Consider the following 5,610-nt stretch of genomic DNA (forward strand, 5'->3'; position numbering starts at 1 on the left):
GACAATCGCCTGTTTCATTCACAAATTCCAGGTTAGAGCAGAGTCCCTGGCCCACAGGGAGTTGCTGAATGAAGGAATCAAGGAATTCCTGCATGGTAAGGCTAGCCGTGAATGAGTGGTAACAGTGAGAATTAAGGGGTTCTATGACAATGCATGACTGATCTCCATCGAAGGAGCTCCAGCATGAATGGGAAGTGTTGGAACCTGGCCCAGAGATGTGTCCTACTCACAGGACCCCTATCCCAGTCACCCTGCAGGGCCGAGATATGAAATACTTCCAGGAACCACACCTGCTTCATGAACATGACCTTGACAAACACTACCTGGCTTATTCATATGAACGCCACCACTACCCACCACCACCACCAAGACGATCACAGCCCCCGTTGAACTCTGTGTAACCACTAAATGGCCAACCTTTACGCTGAATGCATACTGGATGTTGTTTTACACACAGGGACACATTTCTGCCACAGTGCCTAAGCCAGAGCTCTAGTCCTTCTAGTGAACACTGCAAGGGTCTCTTTCCAACAATTCAGACAACACCCCAGGGTTCACGGGGTGAACCATTTCCATGTTTTCTTTCCATGCTAGGGGCATAATGCACTATGCGATCTTTGTTTCTCCTCCCATTGCCTGCCATTGGCTGGAGAAGGATCCTGAGCACGTGCAGTGCGCTCATTGGTTTGTGGGTAGAGCAATGCTCACTGGTTACCAGTCTGTCGGGGAGTCTATGGAAGGGATTCCTGCTGAGCTACTGGGGTGGCTGTCTGTAGGGCTGCCCAGTAGGCATCAGGTACCATTTCCCAGGAGTGAGAAAGTCAGGAGGTGGCACCATGTGGGTCATGATATCCTGGTCTTTATGCTGCTACTGCTGCTTCTTTGACTGAGTTTCAGGCGTCTCCTCGGGATGCTGCATAGAGAATTGTACTTCTTTCAGTGGAAAACTGAATCTGTTGAAAGAGACCAGGAACAACTGGAAGGTACTCCTCCTCAGGCACTCAGTGTCCTAGTCTGCACTGCAGGAAACACCTCATCACTGCTCTCCATAGCCGTGAGCACGGGGAGGTGAAAGATGTGTAGAGGCCTGCAGCAGCTGTCCACAGTGGCTGGTTGAACAGTAGGGCATCCCTAGGCACCCATACACTGGGTGAACACTGAAGCCTGTGAGCACAGGGGGAGGTGGCAAAAGATTGGTAGAGGCCTGTGCACAGTGGCTGTTGAGCAGTAAGTTCAGATGCACTGGATGGACATTGAACAGTGTACCAAATTCTCTTGGGGTGCCAATGATTTTGACCAATTCACATGACTGGGGACACAAAAGGCCCTTGAGAGCTTTTCTTCCACTTCCAGGATCAGGGAAGCACTCACATTTGAACACAGATTTGGTCTTGCTTCCCATCCCAGCTGGCATTTGGAGGCGAGAATGGGGTCAGTCTCAGTTCTCTGTCATGCGTGAGAGATCAGGGACCAAGATTCATTGCTGCTCACTCTGTTCTCTGAAAGTCGGGTCTCACTTCAGTGAGCACAAAAGAGGAATAGGTGGAGGCCTGTCGGTGGGTGGGAGTCTAGGTTAATCTCAACACTATCCTGAGTTGGACAGCCTCCAAACTCTGAGGTCATTCTAACTTTTGTCTGGTGATTCCTCGTGCCAAACATGTGGGTAATATTCATGAGCAGTCCTTCAAGAGAAGCCCTAGTCTCTCCATGCCAATCCTATAGCCATGTGGGCATGAAGCAGGAGTGTCACAAATTTGATGCCAACCTAAACTGCATAGAGAATGAGTCCCAGGCCTGTCTAGGCCCACAGTGTGAGCCTTGGCCTCAAGAGTCCAGATTCACTTCATGAATTATCTATTTATAGTGCTGGAGATGGAAACTAGGGTCTTCTTCATGCTGGACAACCACTGGACAAGTGAGCTTCACTCCCCATCTTTTCCTCACTCGCTGCCCAGGGTGGCCTTGTGCTTGATCTGTAGCTTAGGAAGGCCTTGAGCTTTTGATCCTGCTCTGTCATTCTCCCAGGTGGCAGGATTACAGAGCTGTGGCCACAGGCCTTTCTCTGATGAGCCGCTTAAATATCTGCATGCCTGCCGTCTCTCACTGTGGTGACTTACTGCCAAATTTAGTGATTGAGTTGCCCTAAAGAAAGTCCACCCACAGATACAATAATAGCAATATCATTTGACCTCTAAGATGTACTAGACACATTTGGAAGGGTTTAACATGTATGTACCAGTTAAAGTTTCCAAGAGAAATGAGGAGTCATTGGTTGCAAAAATGGACAGAGAGGTCAAGAAATGTACTTAGGGTTACACAAACCATGAGAGAAGGACATGTGTTTATCACCAAGGCTATCTGGGTCCTGGCTCATGGTCTTAACCAAGGTCATCTGGGCAGAGTATGGCAAAGCCAAGATTTCAACCTGTACATTCTACGTTCAGAATTGTGTAGAGATCCACCTTCTGCTCCCAGGCCTCACCCTGTGTTCCTCAAATCAGAAGCTTTCTGTTTACAGGAGGTCATGATTTTGTAACATATTTGGGAGAGGATACCTTGGAGTGGTTATTTGCTCTTGAGATTAATTCATGTCACCTGCAGTGTCTGGAATTCACAGGAGAACTGAACACTAAAATTGTGAAAGGCATTGTGACGAGCTGTGGGAACTGATTCTGTCTGGTTTGAAGAATGAATCTTCTTCAGCACCGATGATGTAATTGACCCTATGTCTCTACGAGCTGGAGAGAAAGTCACAGCACTTGTAGAGGAAGACCTAATGTCACATGAACTGAAAGCCACCGAAGTGAGCTTTGCATAGGTTTGGGAAGACTCTCTTTTCCCATGGGCTTTCAACCTGCTATCCTGCTACAGAGAGGTTCAAAGCAACCTCTCTGTATTACTCACATAGTGCAAGTCATGAAATGCAAATTCCTGCTCCCCTGTAGCTCTAGGTTCTTTTCTTGTGTTTGGTGTGTGCCTCTGTGTGTGGGAGAAAGGGAGAGGGAGAGAGGGAGAGGGAGAAAGAGAGAGACAGAAAAGAGAATTAGCACACGGTGAGGGTGGAATCACCTGGGTGCAGAGCTTCCTCCAACCTCGGTCTTTTGAGCATGGTTTATATGCCACCATACTCAACCCTAAGTTCCATGTCTTACAATGTAAAGTCCTGTGTTGTCCCAGTGTCCAAAGAGCAGGATTCACTTAAACACAACACCGACTTGCAGCTTGTCTGCCTTTTGTCAGGTAAAAGTCTGCTTTTTCAAGGATGCATTCAACAAAAGTGCAAGTGCTTTCTGAAATGTGTCTGTTAATCTTTCAGAGACTTTCGCTGAGCTACCACTTACAACCCACTGGGTTCTCCCATTTCTGGTGCAAGATCTATTGACTTTCATGGTTTATAAGTATAGTGAAAGCATGCCCCAGAGCAGAGATTTGGTGAAATTTTCCCTTAACTATGCTGCCTGTATCCCAGGATCTCTAAGGGCTCTGAGCATCCAAAGTCTTGCAAAGCACAAAGGGGAATGAAGCCCGAGAATTCCCTCTGGAGCTGGTGAGTGTTCAGGAGAAAGCCTCCATTTTTATTTTCTCACATCCATTGATCATGGGCATCACAGCTATTCATGTAGCAAGCAAAATTGGGACTCTTTTATGAAAGGAAACATATGAAGGCTTTGGCTTCATGGGTCATTGTCACATCACTGCCCTTTGGCCTTTCTGATATTCAGTGCTGATGTGTTATGTACAGATCTTCTGGTCTGTGTGTCCGGTAAGAATACACAGAGTCTTTACACTAATTCCTAAATCACCCCTGTATTAAATCGAGTTTTTCATCACAGTTTAGTCACATCTGAACATTTGTCAAGACTGGATTCAACGTGTGTTAATAGTCAGAATGAGGGTCTGTATCTCACTCTCTGTCCCCTTCCACAAGGTGGAGAATCCCTTGCACCTCCTTTGTATAGAAAGGTCATCTCCACTGCCTCACAAACATCTGAATATGCCTGCATTCCTTGTGTTGTTAAGGGAGCGGGCTGTGGTAATGTGCCCTGGACATGAGGTTTGTGGGTAGGCTCATTCAGCACCATGGCTGTGAGGTTACATGACATCCTGTCACCGACAGGTCTGTGGTATGGTGGATCATCAACCTGGGAACATAGGGTGGTGGACTGGTGAGTACCTGGTACTTCACTCCTCAAGGAAAGGTCAGTTTTTGAACAATGACCATGGAATTGATACTGACAGCTGAAAAGCCCCCAACAGAGAAAGAATCTCTAGTGAGCCAAGCTGTCCTGCAACCAAGGAGGATGACTTTAATCTGGAAGCTTTGCTTCCATCAGAGCCCTTACTATCTAAGCCCTTCCACAGGCAGTGTTTTACACACACAGGATTCCATTTTGATTTTTGATCATGTTTTCCTACCTGCTTCCTTATCTTGTAGGTTTGTGTTGTCTTAGAAGACGATGGGCCTAGAGAACCAGACTGAAAGATCCAATATTTATCTGCTTGTGTTTCCCATGTGAAGAAAGATATCATCTACCTCGCTGATGAATACTACTTCTATCTAGACAGCATTTCTAAAGGTTTGATTTACATTTTAAAGACACGTCAAGTTTAATGTTTTGAGGTCTTTGTATTGACTTGGTATTAGTATTCTATTGGTTTGGCTGGGCTGCATTCAGGAGCTCTTCAGCATTGGACATGGATCTTGGGCACTGAAAATAAAGCTCAATACATGTATGAACAGGTAATGTTTGTAAACATCACACTATCATTTATTAGGTGCTCAGTAGTTGAATGTAGCCAGTAAAATAAGGACAAGTTTTTCATTTACATGAGTATTGAATTCTGATGGTAAAATTATTACAAATCCTTAAATTTAAAAATCTTCACTTACTTTTAAATTTGAGACTGTATGTGAGTATGTCTGTGTTCATGAGTACAGTTGTCTACAGAGTTCAGAAATGAGTGTCAAAACCCACAGAACTGGAGTTACAAGTGATTGTGAGCCACAGGGAAAGTATTTTGAAAATACTGAAAGGTGCTGTGGCCAAAGAGATGGAGCCTGTTGCTTAGTTAGGAGCACATAGTTCTCTGGCAGATAACCTGAGTCCAGTTCTTAACACTCTGTGCGCATGCATTCATCCCTGTGTGTCCCTGTGTGAGTGTGTGTGTGTGTGTGAGAAAGAGAGTGAGAGAGACCAAGAGACAAAGAAGGGAAAGGAAACAGGGAGAGGGAGAAAGGAGAAGAGGAGGGAAAATGCTATAGGAGAGAGAGAGGGAAAGAGAGTAAGAAAGGCTCAGAGAGGAGAAATAGGGAAAGCAAGAGGGAGAAAGAGAAAAGAAAAGAGGCAATGAAGAAAAGGAGAGATGGAGAGATTGAGAAAAAAGGAAGCAGTTGGAAGAGAGAGGAAGTATATATACATATATATATGTATGTATGTATGTATACGTATATGTATATATGTATATATATATATAGAGAGAGAGAGAGAGAGAGAGAGAGAAGGTAGAAGGGAAAGAGAAAGAAGGTAAGACAGGAAGTGGGTGGAAGAGAGGAGGAATTATGGAGACAGACAAAGAAGGAGGGAGAGACGGGGAGAGAGGGGGACAAAT

The 5,610-nt window shown here is 45.4% G+C and overlaps 1 pseudogene; it reads left to right on the forward strand.

The window, feature by feature from the left end:
- Positions 1 to 836: 836 nt before the first annotated feature.
- LOC129685672 (cancer/testis antigen 55-like) overlaps positions 837 to 5,610 on the forward strand; it is a 7,346-nt pseudogene continuing 2,572 nt past the window's right edge.

The sequence above is a fragment of the Psammomys obesus genome, unplaced genomic scaffold (genome assembly GCF_907164565.1).
Source record: "Psammomys obesus unplaced genomic scaffold, mPsaObe1.curated_primary_1811, whole genome shotgun sequence".
In the NCBI taxonomy this organism is placed as follows: Eukaryota; Metazoa; Chordata; class Mammalia; order Rodentia; family Muridae; genus Psammomys; species Psammomys obesus.